Source organism: Cyrtonyx montezumae, unplaced genomic scaffold, assembly GCF_038088225.1.
Source record: "Cyrtonyx montezumae isolate F1298 unplaced genomic scaffold, pur_monq_1.0 scaffold_13, whole genome shotgun sequence".
NCBI classification, from domain to species: Eukaryota; Metazoa; Chordata; class Aves; order Galliformes; family Odontophoridae; genus Cyrtonyx; species Cyrtonyx montezumae.
Window position 1 is genome coordinate 18875929 of NW_027071859.1, and position 19800 is coordinate 18895728.

Below are 19800 nucleotides of genomic sequence, written 5' to 3' on the forward strand. Positions count from 1 at the left end.
AAAAGAACATGCAGGGCAAAAAACACTGTGTGCAGGCTGGGGAGGAGTATGGGATGAGGAGCTCTCCCAAGAGGTCCACGCTACCAGCTGGAAGACTTGACCAAGAAAGCAGGAAGGCATGTAATTCAAAAGGACTGAAGCATCCCTCCATGATAGTACTGTGCCATAAAACCATCAGACATCCGTTTCTGGTTCTTTTACTTTCTTCTCCTTAAACTTCATTGTCCTTTGGGGTATCATTCTGCTAGCTCAGCTCTGGACATCATCTCTATAGGGAAAGCCTACAGGGGATCAGTGACCTTGGAAAGTAATCTGTGCTCCTTTAACAGTCTGCCTTGGTTCTGTCATTCCCTTGCTACACTGCAATTTCCTTACACCCTAATTCTTCAAAAGGTTCAAATGCCAAGGGAAAGAAGTCCCTCGTGCTCTCCAAGACAGCTTTCATGTTTCTTTATTCATATCTTACCACCGTACACAAAGCCAGACCTCTGAAGTCATTTCTGACCCTGAACTGACTTGCTCCCACACACACTTGTGAATGCAAGCCTGCCTGGCACTAGCAAAGGAAGACTGCCAGGATCCATCCTCCTTTTGACTGCACTGCTGCAGAAATCTGTATTCATGCCTATAATAATTTCCCATCTAATTAACTAAAATTCCCTCTTCCATAGTCTAACAAAATGCTCACACATTTAATCATGGAGCCCTAAATACCAGTGTTCCTGTAACGCTCTGCCATTATAAGTTAAGCTATTTACCCTTCCATCAACCTTCACCTGCATGTTTCTAAATTCCTCCCAGTACACCGAGCCCAATTACCTGATTTTATGCAATTCTCTCTAGAATCTTTGCTTGTCTAATGCCAGTGTGATCCAGCAGAGACATCTGGAACCCAAATTATACTTCCAGCTGGTCTGCGTGGTATCCTGAGCTGCCTCTGACATCCCCAGTGTGTTTGGCTTTCTTATCACTCCTCCCCCTCCAGTCTTTGCCTCTATTTTCTCCATAGTCAGAGGCCTCCTCTTTCATTTCTGTTTCTTTTTCTGTCTTGAACTCTGTCAGCTCTGAGCCACATTCTCTCTTTAAATATCACTACAAGACTTTTAGTTCTTTAGCTGACAGATGACTCACCACAAAGCAATTTTCTATACTTTCTATGAGGAAGGCTGTGTAAAAATAAATTTGCTGTATTGTAATTGAACACCACAGCATGTCAAAGACACACCAAACGTCACCTCGTACCCACAGTGTGGAATGTTTTGCATGCATGGTATTTGAGCTAAATATCTTTATACATGATTTGGGCATATGGGACGTGGGAAAAATAATGTCTGTGTAGTCCTGTAGGAATAAAATAGCAGAACTGAAGGCAGACATGAATGGTGAAAGAGAATATAAACAAAACATCAGTGTTTCATCTCAAGATCTTAATTTGGCATTTCATGGGAGTATTTGTGTTTAATAGGTGAATTCCACTATAAACACAGATATATTGTTCCTTAAAATTTCTTAGCCCTCTGTTAACCTGAACACACTGTTTGCTAGTACAGCTACTCTCATTTGGGCTCTCAGCAAAGTGGTACAGCATGTTTTTATGGATCCAAGAATCCCTAATTCACAGCAAAACTATGGCATGTTGTGTAGTTAAGCACTCTCAATTGATTTTAAGCCACCTGAAAGAAAAATGGTGCACAAGGGAGAACAGGGCTTAAAATAATTAAGTTTTGAGCCAACCCCAGAAGTTTCCTTTCTATGGTAGATCAGGACAGCACAAGGTCTGAAGAGAGCAGGTGAAAGTGTCAAAATGCAGATTTATTGTAGCATTCCCATATACCAGTGTCATTAAGATCACCCGATCAAAAGGTAATTAGAACTGTACTGAGCTTCCTCCAACACAAGAAACAAAACATTACCAAGTTCTCTTCACCACTTTGTCATTCTTTCTCACATATCACAACAACTTACTACTAAGACTGAAATTTTGCTCTGATTATTCTGGTTTTCCCCCTTTGACAACTACTGCCCCATGTATGGGAACTAGTAATGATTTGACACCAAGAAGAGATGAAATGAGATGTTGATAAATGCAAAGCAATGCCCACAAATGGATGCATTTGGACAATTCACTGCTGTGGTCAGAATGAACTGTTCTCAATATGGGAAAAGCAAAACAAAAACTAGACCTGTGCATCACTGTGGGAAGCTCAACAAAAACATATGTTCAGTGGGTATCAGCAATCAAATCACCAAACATCTTGTATGCATATCAAAGAAACAGGATGGAAAATAACAGCAACAACATGACAAAGCTATTACATAAATCTGCTGTACTCCTCAAGCTTGACAAGTTTTATTTCTTAGCATAGTCCCAGCACAAGATGTTGTTAGAAAAGAACATGACTCTCATAGAAGTTATCAGAGACATGCCAAAAAGATATGTATTACTTGACTGAAACAAAGATTAATAAAACAGGCTCTATTTCTGCCTCCTCATGCAAGAGCAAGGTGACATCTAATTAATCTGAGCAGTTTCACATGCAAATAGAAAGAAGTAAACACCTGTTTTCTGAAGAATACATTTAACTTATTAAATTGACATGTGTACTGTTAGCACAGAAGCCAAGAGATTAATGGGATTCAAGAAGTGGTTGTTTATACAGGCAGCAAGGCTACCTGATTACAGCAGTTATGCTAACACATAAATAAGAGTTGTAGAAGAAATATAAACCACAATGTTTAAGTCACAGCCCACACAGTGATTTTAAATGAAATGTTCAGTGGGAGTCACCTCCTATGACCTGAGCTGTTTAAAAAGTACGTACTTAATGCATACTTAGATCTATGCTCCCTCTAATAAATACAGAGCCTAGAATAAAGCAATCTGTCTCGTCCCAAACCACCTGCAATGAAAAAGCACCCTGATGGTCCTCACCTCTCTATCTCTCTCCCTCTCTTAACTGCAGAGGAAATGTAGGCAATGAATTTGTATTAGGTGCTTTCAACAACTGAGAAGAATTAGTCTCTTTTACAAATATTGGCAATATGAAAAAAAGATGCTTCTTTATGAGAGCCCACGTGTCTGGCTCTGATTTTCTACTAATTAAGAAAATCCACTGTTCTGTGGACACAAACTTTTGACTAATTCTCTACATTTCAAACCAGAGGGAGTTTCAAAAATTTCAGTAGTCATCAACTTGGTGGCAGTAACTTTTCACAGGGGCTGGAAAGGGTTATTATATCACAGCCTAATTGTAACAAAAACATGTTGTGTATACTACATAAGCAGACTTAACAGTAACATCAGCCTTTGACCACACAAATTGTACTCACAACTGTGCCTACGGCTTGTCCCAAACCTACAAGATTCTTCTCTCTCTGTCCCTAACATCTGACACCTCTCTCCCTCCTGTGACCCCACTCTGCTCCACATGCAGCTTATTTATCACATAATCCAATTATCCAGAAGCAATTGTCTTCAATCTGTTTAGCCTGGACTTGGTGCCCTCTGTCAGACTGAGCAAAGTAGCTTCCAGGTGAAACACTCATGAGCATTTTTCAGCCACGGTAATTTCTTTTAGCCTTAAATGAGCCTTAATAAGAACATTCTTCAGGATCTGCTAGGAATTTAATCTTTTTTCTCCTGACTGGATTAGTTTTAGCCTTTCTTGATGTAGTTTATCATGCAGACGCACAGTCACACTAGTTTGACTGACAAGAGTGATATAAAAGTGGTAATGAATAGCCTGAAAAAGGCAAAAGATTAATTTATTAACAACTCATTTTGTCTGGTCTGAAACATTATAAAATCTTCACACAAGCAACAGAGGAAAACATCCAGGGAAAGCATCATATAAGACAATGAAACCAGGGAGACTATTTACTTAGGTGTCTGCAAGTCCAAGAAAGGTATGCAGTTTCATAGAGTGCCAAACAGAAATGTTAGGCTCCAAGTACCTGAAAACAAATGAGGGTAAGGATTTTTAAAGATCATTTAAAGTATTATTAGAACACTCCTTTAGAACAGCATGGCCCAAAAGGGGAAAAAAAAAAAAAAAAAAGATAAAGCAGTTGGAAGAAAAGACAGTCAAAGAACATCCTCTGAGCTCCTCTATAATGCACTCATCATAACTCAAGTATGGCAGCTGGCTCTCCTGCTCAAGGACTTACTCCCACAGTATGCTTTCCAAACCTTGTTCATGGTAATTTTGTTCTTTTGCTGAGATGAAACAGGACATGTGCTTCTCTTTCTCCTGATATTTCATCTAACTTAAACTTCTTTTTATTTTTTTCTCTCCGATACACTGGATGATTTTTCCATGTACCAAGCAGTCAATGCAGAAGAATTTCATTTAGGTTTAGAATCTTGCAAGAAAAAATTACATTATTTTTAATGCAAATTAAAGTATCAGCAGGCTATATTAGTCAAATTACCAAGATTGAAAAACTGTGGTTAACAAATGCACCAAAATATAATGGTTCATTATAACAAAAGCAATACTGAAAAGACCTCAGGAGCACAAGACCACACATTAATATTTTCAGTCTCTTTTTTGGGGAGTGCAATAATTTCATCTGATAATCTGAATCAGAAAAAAGATCACTTCTCATGGTCTTATTGATCTTCACTGCTTTTGATGTTGGTGAAATGGTAAATGCCTCTATATGCTGCTTACCACAACTGGGTACTACCTTTCTGATTTAAGCCAAATCCAATTAACAGTGATGACAATTGTAAGTAAAGGCAGCTATCACACAATGCATTTCTATCATAGATGTTTACCTGGCTCTATACACAGACAACTTATTCATAAACTGTATCAAACTCCTGCTTTTTATACTAGTAATTCCCATCATTTTGTTTTTTCTTTTTTTGACTGCAAACAGGTACTGAAATGTTCTTGCAGTTACTCTTCCTACTGCAAAATCTGACTCTTACTTGGTACAGCCAACTCAGTGACAGGTGAACTTGATTGTTTTTTCTGAACTGTATCACTTGACAACTCCCTAAGTTTCACTCACTATTTTTGACAAGCCTGTCTATTTGGGATGACACTGTAACCAGCTCTTGTCATTAGTACAGTTAATATCTGTGATTCAGCAAGAAACCTGACCTTCCCAATCACTCTTTTTACCTGACCAGCTATTGAACCTAAGTCTCCAGTTCTGACCTCCATCTACTTTGACGAGTGCTGTTTTCCATTTGTCTAGTTACCTATTCTGGGACTTTCCCTCTTATGCTACACCTTAAAAATCTTTGGTAAATGCCTTTATCAAAAACCTTGTGGAAATTTAAGGTATATCAGCTGTACCTAACCACAATTTTCTGTCTCTCCAAAGAATTCCAGGATGTTTGCAATTTCGTTTTTGCAAAATTCAGGTTATCTTTCCTGCATAGATCACAGTTTTTCAGGTACTGTGAATCTTATTTTGTATGATAATTTGTGCTAAACTGTCTAAGGCCAATACCAGAATAACAAGCCTGCAGTTCCCCCAATGGTTTAAGAGCTGTCTTTAAAAACTAGCATCACAGTATCCATCCTCAAAGCCTTTGGTAACTAGGCAATTATGAATAAGTGGCTATGCATTACAGCTAGCTATTTGGTCTTTTCTTTGCTCGAATTCTTTTAGAATTTTTAGGTGAATCAGGTCTGATATTGGAGATCTTATTATGACATTCTCTTTGTTCCATGATCATTAAATCACTTTCACATATCCTTTGAGAAATCCCAATAAAGTATCTCCCTTTGCTGAGTTTTTTACATTTTATTATTATTATGTTTTTACATTTAAATATCTAAAACATCATTTGAGTATGAATTCAGCTTTTTAAACAGATACCCAGTTGTTTCTACCAACTTCCTTTATTCTGTTCAGCTGTGTTATCTTCCTTTTGCTTCCTCTCAAGGCTTTCAAGACAGGTGGCAAGTCCTGGACTTGTATATCACATATGGTGTCCTTAAGTAGCTCCCACGCCACCTGGTGCAGCTTTTTTCTCACAGCTGATGTCTTCTTTATTCTTCCTGGTAAGAATCTTTATTTTTGTGTAATGTCTTTTCTTAAAGTGGATCAAAACTGTTGTGAATTTTACTGTTGTTTTGGCAGGCTGTTCAGCCTAACTGCAATACAGTCACTGTTGCACTGTGCCTCTTCTGAACCACAGAACTCATCTTTTCTCAGGACAAAGACCAGGATTACATTTCCTCTTTCAGTGCTATTAACCAATGGCTTAGATATTGACTGTGTCTAAAATCAGGCTTTGCACAACATCCTCATTTGTGACAGCCACATCATCTGCTCAGGGAGAAACTGAAGACCCCATTACTCCTCTGTATCTGCTGCTTCTCTGATCTTTCAGCACACAGCAGCAATGTGTATTCACGATCCCAGCTGGATACATGATGAAACAGAGCTTGCCTTGCTTTCTGATATGTACACTCAGTATACAAACACACGGATCTAAGGCATCCAGGAGATATTTGAAATTATTCCACTGAATAAATAAATACTAACAATATATTTCAGGCTTTCTGCCCCTTTATGCAAAACGTGCTTTATGAAGCCACTTTCATAAATAACAACTTTGCTGTTACAAATTCAGTACAGTTCAGTGACTTCATTTTAAAACAAAAGGAAATATTTTGACCTTTTAACAATCTTTCTCATTAATGTTATTTTTTAATTTCAAGCTCCTTGTCTTTACTTTTGCTTTCTGGGGGTGAGGTGCAAACAGCCTTCGTATGGAGGTTTCACATAGCATTTCCTAACTGGGCTCAATGATGAGCCCTAAAACCACTGAAAATGATTGCATCAATTCATTGAGAAAAATGGGGAGCCGAGCAGATTTCACAACCATGAAAACAGAACAGAGATTCATAACAACCAGTAATTCTCCTGAAGGCCCCCAAATCAGAAATCCTTAAGGCTCCTAAAACTGCCGATGGAGTCTTTTATAGTTTAGCAGCTGCAAAGACTAACTGCTTCTAAATAGAGAACATTTTAGTGTCTGGCTAATAAGACTACATTTTTGTATTTGAACAGACAGCATTACTGACTTGTAACATTTATATTAAAAAATAGGAGATATTTTAAGCGTTAGATGTCATATGAAAACTTATTCTTTCTTCTAACTTTGTATGCAACAACTTTATATTTGAAGAGCTTTCTTTAAAATCTTTTTTTTTTCAGACCTACAATTCAGTGAATCTTTATAGAATCCAGACCTCTGCTTTCACTCAGAATAACAACAGAAATGGTGAGAATAGATGCAAGCTTAAAATCCTTACCAGCTCAAATGTGTAAGAAGGTACTGAGACTAAGAGACCACAGAATATTAAATGATAAGCAACCTAATGGAAAAATGGTACTTAGTTTTCCCTTGTGATAAGCAGTATGAAAGAGCAGACCTAAGCTGCAATCTAACAGTATGCAGATGCTGAAATAGCAAAATTGAGATACTTAGCAATAAAATGCAATCTCAATGTATCAGCTTCATAATCAAAGTAATGAAATATTTAGATGTGTAACTGCTCAATTCAATTACTGTAATATTTTACATTGCTTAATTTTTTACACTGTATGCAATAATCAATCACATTCAACATCACATGTGACAGGGTTGCCACAACTACAATTTATTACATGGTTCTCTCAGTGAATCGTAATTCAGAATACATTGGGAACAGGAAGTCTGGAAGAAAGCAAATCTTCCAAGTGTTTTATTTTGCATTATTTCCTTAATCCATTTGTCTTGGGATCTTAACTCTGATTTTAATTAAATTTAATTGATGGTTGGAGTAGATGATCTTGGAGGCCTTTTCTAACCATCATGATCCTATGATTCTAATTAAATGTCAATGTGTGTAAACAGTTTTGTAAAAACAGGGATGAATTAGGGTGTAGGTTCACATCATTTTATCAAACACACTGTAAATTAACTTTCTTTTAAAGAACTACAGAAAACATCAATATAAGTAATTTCTTAATGACAAGTGCCCAATAGTTAGTTATATACATAAATATGCAAAGATATGCTGTAGAAATGAGAAATGCCATAGAAAAGATTCTGAAAGGTAATGTAAACCATTCATCTGCCAATCTGTAACAGCTGCCAATCTGATGCCAGTCTTTCCAGTGATGTGTGTTGTTCTTCACTGCAAGCTGTGCTGCAGTGGGGTTCTCACCTGTCCAGAGCTGAGAGGTTGGACTAGACTGATCATTTTCCCATGAGCACTCTAAAACACTGAAACAGCTTTTCTGGGGTTCATTAAAAAGAGCATGGCCAGCAGGTCGAGGGAGGTGATCCTCCACCTCTACTCTGCCCTGGTGAGGCCTCAACTCGAGTACTGTGTCCAGTTCTGGGCTCTTCAGTACAAAAAAGGCAGGGATCTCCTGCAAAGAGTCCAGCATAGGGCTACAAAGATGATAAAGGGCGTGGAACACCTCCCTTACGAGGAAAGGCTGAGAGACCTGGGTCTGTTCAGCCTTGAGAAAAGAGGGCTCAGAGTGGAACTGATCCATGTCTATAAGTATCTAAGGAGTGGGAGGAAAAGGGACTGGAAAGAGGCTGGACTCTTCTCAGCAGTGTGTAGTGACAGGATGAGAGGAAATGGCCACAAACTGAAGCATAGGAAGTTCCACATGTTCCAGTGTACGTAGGAACTTCTTCCCAGTGCAGTGATGGAGCAGTGGCACAGCTGCACAGAGAGGTGGTGGAGTCTCCTTCTCTGGAGACGTTCAAGACCCGCCTGGACGCCTACCTGTGCAACCTGGGCTAGGGAGCTGCTTTGGCAGGGGGCTGGACTCGATGATCTCTAGAGGCCCCTTATAATTCTGTGATTCTGTGATTCTACAGGAAAATTAGCTTGCTCTTGAACTGACAGTGAGACAGGTGGCTTTCTAGGAATGAAAACTCAAAATAAGGCAAAACAAAACTAAACACTAAGTAAATATATCTATTTATTCTGTACAAAGTTTATCTCTTTCAGCAAATGTCTCCTCATCAAAGAAGGACTCTATCCTGACTTCTCTACTGGACAATTAAAGTGTTTCAAGGAATTAAACAAACTCTTTCACGTCTTTCACTTCTAGAATTCCTTATGCTGCTATCTAAAAGTGAAGAATGTAAAACGGCAATGTGAGCACAGTGACCTATCTGTTCAGTTGAGTAATATCATGTTCTTTTTACTTCCCAATTGGTTTGATTTTTTTTTTTTTTGCTTTATTTTACACCACCTGGTACCTTTACAAACTGAAAATTATTTTTCTCTATTTCATAGAACTTCAGGTATCAATAGTCATAAGTCACAGACTACGTATGACACAGACATGCATCATATTTCTTTCCCTTCAATATATCTGCACATATACTTAAATGCCTACTACTATTTCATATGCTTTAGAGAAGTGGCTGATGGCTACTAATAATGCCATTGGGAGGAAGGCAAACTCCATTGTTGCGGAGTGTTTCTGGAGACCAAACAGTGGATCACCTCTGCTGGCACAGTCTTTTATCAGTGCAGCATGCAGGCTCCTGTTCAGCACTGGTAAAAACGCACAGCTAATGGGGGGGACTGTGTTGAAAAAACAGTGTTTTGTAGCTGAGAATTTGCTCCAACAAATAGTACTATTGTGTTCTTTTGTGTATGTTGCAGTTTCCATGGAAATAAAGGCATTACTTTCTGAGTATTCTGTATTCGGAGCTCCACGACCCACCCCAAACAGAATTTGTCTTAAACAAGAAATAGTGTAGAAATTCTTTCTTCATTTTACTTACACAGAACAAAAAGGAGCCTGCTCATGGGCTGCAGTTACAAATAATCTCCATATACCTCATATTAACTCTATTAGCATATACAGAAGGTGATGGATTTAGATGCGAGGAAAGCAGGTTTGAGTACACTTCCTTAGTTTGATGAAGTAGTAACAGCTTCCTGAACCTCTTAATTAAGAAGTAAAAATCTGGTGGAAAAAAAAATCTCACTGTAAATGCAAATGTTTTCCTGGATTCAGAGTAAAGCTTCATTTGTCCTTTTCCTTTGAACCTTCAGAAGACACCTATTTTTTAAAGCTGATTAGACAATGCCAGCTGACTAACTTGGCATCATGAAGTTAAAATGATCTGTGTGCCTCTGGAATAATTTTATATTTTACATGGTTGCTACTGTTCCTATCTGTACAAAAGACAATCTTTAACACTGCTACTGTTATTACTCTTTTGGCTATATTATAGGAAACAAGTCTAAAATGGCTTTCTCTGCAGAGTTTTATTTTTGTTAGAAAATTTCTAGATGGCTGTATACTTTATACTTCTTTTTTTTTACTATTTTTATTGAGTTGGTTATGTTCTATAAAGGTCCCAAAGATGTATCTTTTTATGCACAACTCAGTTCACTTTCAATTCTTTCCAAAGGACAGTTAAACAAGTTGCAAATGAAACAGGAGGAGAAACCAAGTAATACTATTACGCACAGATGAACAGCAATGAGAAAGCAGGACAAGAACTAAAAGAAATGTAACTTATTCAAAAAAATAAAGCCAAATGACCCTGCATTAAGTTTACAAGCGGACAGGACACCTCTATAGCTAAATCAAGTTTCTTAAGGTTCCACTGCACATTTGAAATCACATCCCTAACCCTTCATAAAAGCTACCTTCAGTCAAGTTAGAAAAGATCACTACAGATTTCGGCCCTCTCAAAGAATCAGCAGGTTGATTCTGGTAGTCAGATCTTGCATTCATCCTGGACTCATTTCAACATGGAGTACTAAAGAGTTCAGGAAAAATCTCACTGCAGTGACACAACCAGGAAACAATAACAATGGTTTGGGGCTCCCTGGAGTCTGGGGCCAGAGCATTGATTATCTCTGTGAAAGCAGGACTGGGAATGAGGAGTACCTGCTGGAGGCAGGAGAGGCTTGCTTGTGGCTTTGGGTAACTTTCTGTGGCAGAAAAGATAAAGGGAGACTGCAGCTCTAATTTTTAGTACTCACTCCTTCACTGAAGAAGAGATATGCTAATCAAGACTTCACACAAAGTTGACTTCTTCTGCCATTACCTTATTTGCAGCAAATGGGGAGAGTTTCCACTTTCCCTGTACTAGTAAGAACAGTGACACAAAACCTGGAAGTAATTCACCAGAAAATAATTTCAAATAGCTAAAAAAAAATTCAGAGCTTTCAATTCATTTGGCTTTTAAGATAAGGATTTAACCGTAAGGAAGTGTGTGGAATTACTGTCATTTAAAGAAAAAGTAAAAAAAAAGTGAAGCATAAAAAATGTATACATAAACTGGAACTAGCAGGTACACAAGATACAATGAAGTTGTAATGCAATCGCTAGTCATGCCAGCTTGATACATACATATTTAACCAGGCATGCATTCTTAACCAAACAAAAACGCCTCAGACAGAGTGAAAAGGAAAAGCATTGTGACAATTAGAGAGTAGAGTCAATTAACTTAATCTTCACATCTTTACTTACATATTTCTCTACATATATGCAACAATTCTTACAGCATCTGTAAAGCTTTTGTTGAAGTTCTCAAAGATACATATATGGTTTTGAGCTAAACTCTTAATCTTACTAAACTTAAGTCTTACTAAACTCTAAATATTACACTTAATCTTAAGTGTAATATTTAGTTTCAAATGCACACAGATCTGATAACTAGTGGGTGCTGCATATAATTACAACTTCTGGATGTAAGACAAACAAAAAAGGTTTCAGATTTTTTTCCATGGAGAAAGTAACTTCAGAGATGATTTAAACATCTGAATTATGTACAGCCAATCTGTTTGAAGTTAGGAATACTGATACACATACACATATATATGCACACATAAGAAGTAAGAAAACACTGTAGGTTCTATTTGATCATCTTGCATTCTTCCTTGATGTACTTTTCTTTCTTTTCATGAAAAAAGAAAATAAAAATGTAATAATTATTAGTATTAAAACACTCTACCCATCAAAGGTATACTGAAGATTATGGTACCACAGTTCTGCTGAGCAGCATTTCAGAACTGCATGTATATGCTTTAAAACAATCACATGCTAGCATAGCTGAAAAATCACTGAAGAGGAGAAAAACTGAATAGGATAACAGAAAAGGTATAAAACCAGCCAAAAGTAAACATTAGAAGCACAACAGTTAAGTGACTTCTTAGTGGAGATAAACGTGAGATTTCCATTAGCAAGTGCTATGAAGGAGATGGTAAGAAAACATGGCTTTTTTTAGGAGAAAAGCTGGACAAAATGAAGGACAAGATTAAACCTGGATCCTGAGAGAAAAACAGAAGAGCTGTATCACTGTTCTATTACTTTAGCTCTTACAGATAAGCCTATGGCTAGTATTGCCATTTCTTAAGCACCTATAAGAAGCACAAATTAACACTTTTCACCTCCACTGTGTTCAACTACATACCAAGTAAAGAAGTACCTGAAAACAGAATCAATATTCTCTTTTCTTGCAGAAGAAAAGGAGGATGGATATTAGGGCCTTCTCAGTAGAAATGCTGCAATTGAACTAGGGGGTTCAATTAAGATGCACAAGCAACTACAATATTCACTCCCTCCTCTTATTGTACATTTGAGTCCTCCATCCAAGACATTTAGGGAAATATTGAAGAAAATTGGCCCTAACATGGAGCCCTGTGGAATCCCACTTGTGAGTGTGTGGGGCTGGATGAAAAATATCATGTGACATCAAATCATGACAGGCACCAACAAATTCTGCCAAGTCAAATTTCTTTTGTACACAAGTCTTAGTGGATGCTATGGTGGTATGATTTTGCAATCGGAACCAAGGTGCAAACAGAACACTGCACTGAGTATGTGAGTTCTGAAAATGAAACCAGTGGATGCAGCAAAGGAATACACGATTTTGGTTGCAGTAAGAGAAACTGCAGTAGCTTTGGTCAGCTAGAACATACCGTTCAAATCAACTGAGCACCCCTAGATTGCGCTCAGATTGCTTGTAATGCATTTTGGCTAGATTACAGCAATAAATTTTGTGTGCTGGTATTCCTGTCTTTTGCTGTATCAACATTACTTCTACTTTTTCAGCCCTCTGCAGATCCCTAGGAAGCAAGAGGGGGAGTAAGACTGATACATGCCACACATAACGCATATCCTACAATACCAAGCAATTATGATTCTACAGTGAAGAAAGAGACTTTATTTCCATTAGTCTACTATATTTCCACAGAAGGCTGTTACAGAGCATACTCCAATTATGACCTATTTCCATTTGCAGGGCTAAAATAGAAGAAAGATAGCATGAAACTAGCAAACAAAATTATTTAACAGAAGTACTGGGAAACGGAAATGGATGGAGGGCAATTTTCAAAGTTTCCCTGGCATAGATTACAATCGTACAGAGCGTTGTTCAGTACTTTAAAAAGACTGAAACTCATATATTTTGTAGAGAATAACCAGAGGAAAAGGATATCAGATCAGGAAATTTCCCAAGTGGAAGCTGAATGGAGACAGTCTACTGAAAGCTCCATTAATGCAAGGCTGTAAGCTTACAAACTGTCATAAATTACAACAGCTGCTGTAACAGAATAGCAGCAAAATTAAACCATTGGGTAGACTCGTATCTGGCTCCCAATATGAGGCAGAAGCACTTCCACAAGAACTGGATCAGCAGCATGTTCTGGACACTATGCAAAACACTTACATAAAGCTGCTATATATTAGAAGAGACACGGTTAATACTATGCACACATTCTTTTCCCTGATGTCTTCATTTTCCTTATCCACCCAGCCATACTGATTGTAAATCTATTCAATGTTAGAAACTAAGCCTTCTACTCTGTTTTTATGGTGTATAGATTATTTACACAGCATGATAATACAGAATCATCAAAATTCTGCATCCAAACTGCTTTCCTTTTGCACTTAGTTTTAAAATGTGAGAACTGAAAATGCTGCATTGAAACAAGTCAGGTTAGGCAGAAAAGGCAACACAAGTACTAACAGTGAAAGGATAATCCAGGGTCACATCTTCTGCTTGGTATTCACAAACCTGTCAGTGGATGGTTTTGATACGTATGATATCAACATTTTGGTTTTGTTCAGTGCTAACAGATACACATGCTATAGTAGAGCATGAACCAAGTATATGGCAGTCAAAATGGAAATGCCATGTATAACCTCTCCAATAGCTGCAAAACAATTTTACCTCCTGCCTTTGCAGGTGATGAACTGAGATACAAAATGATGAAGCACTTGAACAGTCAGAGATGCAGAGACAAAGCAATAAATTTACTGACTTGCCTTTCCACTTAATCCAGTACTTTATTGACTTTATCCAGCTGCTCCACAACAATTTAAGTACAGAAGCTTAGATCTTGATTGTATTCATTATGAAACCAGGAGCTGAAAGCAGTCAAGAAGCATCAGATTTCCAAACTGCTGGAGGTCTGCTTGACTGAGGCAGCAACTACAACAGCACTGATTTTTTGCTTGGATCTAAGAAGGTTGGTTGTGCTGGCTGCCTATTCACTAGTTCTTCTTCCTTCCTATCAGTTGCCTACTGTCACTATGACAACAGGAAGCCTGCAACACAGCTTCAAGGAGGGAAAAAGCAGGAGTGCACTCCAGCTCTGAGGGGAAAAGGGACTGAGTGGGTAGGAGCAAGAACAGAAAAGTGATATTGGAAGTTAAACAAATGCATTCAGGAAAGAAAATTGAAAGCCACAGTACCTCTTGATTCTGTGATGTTGATCTATCAGAGGAGGGGATGCTTATCAAAAATGTTTGAAATTCACTGTAATTCTGCTTCCTCACCAAAAGGAAAATGATTACAGTTTATATATATATATATATTTCTTATAGTTTCAGAAATTCAAAGCTAATTTTTCTTAAATCACTAACATGCAGCCAAGGGTACAGTAAGCCTTTACCTGTACATCACAGTAGTATAATCTCTGTTCTTCCTCAACTCATTTTCAGCATTTATTGCCTTTCCTAGCATCACATACAAATTTGGACTAAAACTCAGGGACAGAATTCTTTGCCAAAAGACATTTTCAGAGTCGATTTCTTTTTTTCATGGGGTTTCTAACGTATCTTAATGTTGTAAACTATCACACTGGAAGAACTACTGAAGACCTCAGAGGCATTAAACAACTTGTAATCCATGCTATAATACAAGAGTTCTGTAATAAACCTATATGCTTGTGGATATATTGACACTGAGAAGATGTAAATAGTTACATACAGTGAAAGTTAGAAGTGAGTGGTTTGTATGTTATATATAAACCTTAACTTTTGGACTCGTACTTTATTTTAGAACAATAGCCTAATCCTGGTTTCAACAATTGTCAGTAGGCAGAAGTGAATTTCTTACCTCAAACATAAATAATCAGTATCACATGTAGTACACTAAGAGACCTACATCCCTCTGCCCCCCAGAGTCACACGAGTCAGCTAGCTTTTGCAGCATGGTACAAGAACAAGCATCTATGAGGGCTGCTCTAAAAATAACAGCTCCTATTTTATTATGCTGGCCTGTGACATCAGAGGCAGATGGTGGTGGTACGTAATAGAGGTTGAGTTCTCTCCTACTGATGAGAACAATTATGTGTTCTTGCCCTTTGACAGACGGCAGCAGAGGGCTAGACTGACAAAATGGCATCTGGCATTGAAGAGTATATGATGCAAAGGTGTGTCAATGAATTCCTCAATGTAGAAAAAACTGCACCCACTGACATTCATTGACGCTTGCTGAGTGTTTCTAGAGACCAAACAGTGGATTCAGAGCACAGTGAGGCAGTGGGCGGTGCACTTCAGAAGTGACAACAGTGACAGTGGATCGCCTCTGCTGGTGTAGATTTCCACAAGCACAGCATGTAGGCTCTTGTTCATCACTGGTGAAAAGGCATAGCAAATACGGGCGCACGTGTTGAAAAAGCAAGCTCCAAAACAAGCTGTAAGTTTTCAATCTGCACACCCTTTATCTTCTCTTTCTAGCAGATTATAAACTCACACCAACAAAAAGGAAATAACAAACCTCACAGAGAAACTGTTTTAGAAGAAGCTGAATGGGTGGAATGGGAAACTTTTTTAATCCAGCAAACTGGAGAAAGATAGGGACATCTGCTTATAAATCATATTCATTTAATAATGCTATCATTTGAAATATGATTTGATCAGTGCATTACAGAACACTGATTATAATACTAAATTAAGAGTTGCACTTTAGCATTTCAGTTACTAATGTTATTTGAACATAATGAGGTTCTAAATTAGAATATATATATTATCTGTAAACACCCCTTGGTAGGTTTCTTGCTCGATTAATTATCTAATGGAATAAATCTCGATGGAAGGAATTTAATTAATTTTTGTTTGTAAATGCAGAACCCTCATATCCAAATATTCAGTTTCCTCAAATTGTTTTGTTAAACAATTTGAATACTCAGAACACAGTTGCCACAAGAAGCAGGAGAGTCAACCTAGGAGCTGACTGCAGAACAGACCATAGTACCATAGACAATCCAGTTATAGATACTCTGATACTAGATACAGAAAAGCAACCTTTAAGATGTTTTAAAATCCTTAAACTTCAAGGTAATTGAGTTTATTCCTGGTAAATTTCTTTCCTGAACTGAAATCTCTCATTTAAGATCAGTAATAGTCACTGTTGAGTACTGTTATTTGAGATCTACGGTAAAGACAATATATATTGTAACATCACTGAGATAACTGTAAGCACAAACTGACTGATAGGCATTTAGAATCGCAGAGACTTTTAATATAAATCTCTTATATGTCTTCTACTGTTACTTCTTTCAATTACATTTTAAAAGAACAACCAAACAAAAACTTTGATCCAATATTTGTTTCTTCAATGACATAACTTTGGGAAATCTGCTGTAATTGGGATATTGAAACTGGGATGCTGGGACAAGTTAAAATGTTAAAGACTCCTAGAATGACAACTGTAAGATGTAAGTTATTAATATATAGGGACAATACAATTATTTACAGCTTTGGATCCTCTTTCCTTGCTTGTGAATTCATAGCACTGAAGCATGGTTTGAGACTGCTTAAAAAATAGCTGTTAACATAAAACTGTAACCTAAGCAAGGTTCTGTGGGGACTGGTAGGAAACCTGGCATTTTTGTCAGTGATTAACACTAAAACTAGTGTTGAAACAAACAAACAAAACAATGAGAAGAGGGATCATACAAAAATCCTACACGGTAATGTGGTCCTTAAAAAACAAATGCTAACACAAACATTTAAACCACAGTCAAATAAAACTGCCTTATGAGGAAACATATTCCAAGAAACTGACTTCTGGATATGGCCAAAATATCAGTGAATCAAATAATCTGAGCTCTTGGTGTGATACTGTGGGAGAAAAATGTTGGTATAATTTCAAGTCATACAAAAGAGACAGTTGTGAATAGAAATACAAAGACTATTTGACTTCAATACACGGCCTACTTGAAACTACAAATACTACAAGCAGTAGTGAAGCCATATTTCAGAAAGGATGCTGTGAAAAAAATGCACAGCAAAGGGCTATAGAAGTGCCTTGAGGACAAAAGTAAATATTTTAAAGCAAGGCACAATTGGTGAATCTGTTTTATCAAATTAAAAAGATTGACAGATGACTACATTGGTGCACTTTTTGTGGGAAGAAAATATTGTTTAATAAAGGTTCTTAACTCAAAGGGAGAAAGGCAATTTTAAAATTGCTTTTTTTTTTTTTTAATATTAAAAAAACAGAGTGAGGCCAATTAACAACAGGAACAAATTACCAGTATGTAGTGGAGACCCTCTGACATCTTTGAAATGTGTATTATAATTTTTTTGTTTATTTTTGCAAGCAAACTGCTGAGACACATTATAAGATTTCTCTAACAGGTACAGAAGATTAAATTATAAGGTTTAATGATCCCTCTGTTTTCAAATATTATGAATCTCTTTGTAGCCCTCGATTTCTCAAGTATTACTATCCACCACTGAAAAAAGGCTTGCTCACAGCCTTAGCTGCTCAAAACATACTGTTCACTTGGTGTGCTGAATACATCAGTTCTCTAATGCATCACATTCCCAACCACCTGCCAAGCAGTCAACACATGATTCAAATTAGCATCACATTAATGACAAACGCAGACTTAGGTGTCATTAGTCCTCCTTAAAATGGTCACCTTAAACCTTAAGTGAATAAGAAGGCACTAAAGAAATTTACTTTTAGTTGAACAGTAAGTTTAAACATTCTTGCAGCAGAATCACACTCAGAAATGCATCAATTTTTAGTAGGTCTGCTAAGGACCCATTCAAAGTCACTATCTCTCATGGACATGGTTAGAAATTTTCTGGGATGCATCTTGCATCTACATTCAGTAACTAAACTGACTTGAGAGAGAGCTCTCTAAGTCCATTCCCTCAGCTTGAACCTCTTACTGCAGTAACAGTTCAGTAACAGAACTTAACAGAAATAAATAAAAATCAGAAGCCTAACTGTTACCTACGTTAACAACTGACTCATATGCATCTCTCACATGCAACTGCACTGCCTTGGGCCAACAAACAAATTTAAGTAGGTGAAATTATTTCCCAGACAAGTACCTTCCATACTGTTTCTGACTTGTCAGCTGTCAAAAGGTAGAAGAAAATGGTTTGCTTACTTCCATTTATCTAACTTGACTTCTTTACAGCATGGGAATGAAGTATATTATCTGGACTCTCCTCCTCCTAGCAAAAGCGTTATCTCATGGTCAAGTTTGTCCCACCCCCCTAATGGGTAGGACAAAGCACAGATAGGTCTTGTTTCTTCAGTCTGTGTAGAAATTTCAGACAAACTGGGTAGGTTATTATCAAAATAGTAACAGCAGGACACCATCAGACAATTATTGCATTACATATCAAGACTATGACGGAAAAATAAGTGAGACTTGACAAGAAAAAGGTTTATGAAATCAAAAAGTAATTTAAAGCACATTTATATTTTAATTTTCTATTCTTCCAGGTGGCTCCAGCTTTCACATAGACTGTTACAAGTATTTTCCAAAGTCCCTGGGTCAAGTATTTGCTCTGATGTGAATCTAAGAAACATCAAATACCACTTCGGGAATTTGCCTAAAAGTATGAATTTAATATTAAAGCACTTCGTTGAGAAATTATATTCCAGTCGAGCTGTACACAATAAAATTATTTTGTATGTTATTGCTATCTTTGCTTGTACTATTAAACATGATATGTTGTTGGAGAAATCCATTATCTTTCAGATGGAATCCAGCAACACTTTTAGCATTTAATAATAATTGAAAATACACTATTTTACTTGTTTTCAAATAAATAGAAGGATCTCCACAGTTTAGCTTTATCTTATGAAAAAATCTAAAAAAAACCAAATCAAAACTGAGCTATTCCTTTATAGTAATGAACTATATAGTAATGAACTTTATGCTAATGAACATGCAACTAAACTTTCCTGAATTCTCCTTTTATTGAGAACATCTTTTGATAAGTGATAGTGTACGTGTTAAGGAACTACGCCTGAAGACATATTTCCCAACAAACAATAAAAACAAATGAATTGAATCAGAGATCAACATTAGAGAGTTTTAGTCTACAAAGATATTTTTATACTTTCTATAGCTTGAAATCACAGATTTTTATGCCTTCCTCAAAAATATTAAATCTATAGCTGGAAGAGAGTTAGCAATGCATTAGTATGTACCATGGCAATTATATATACATGTATATGAAAAAAAACAAGCTCTTTTTTATTTCTTCTCTTCAATATCCAATTCAATTCCATCAACAAAACATCGATCT

General features: G+C 37.0%; 1 protein-coding gene across 2 annotated transcripts in view; it reads right to left on the reverse strand.

Annotated features, from left to right (window-relative positions):
* Positions 1–19800, reverse strand: part of ERICH1 (glutamate rich 1) — a 98814-nt gene that overhangs the window by 40431 nt on the left and 38583 nt on the right. The window lies entirely within an intron of this gene.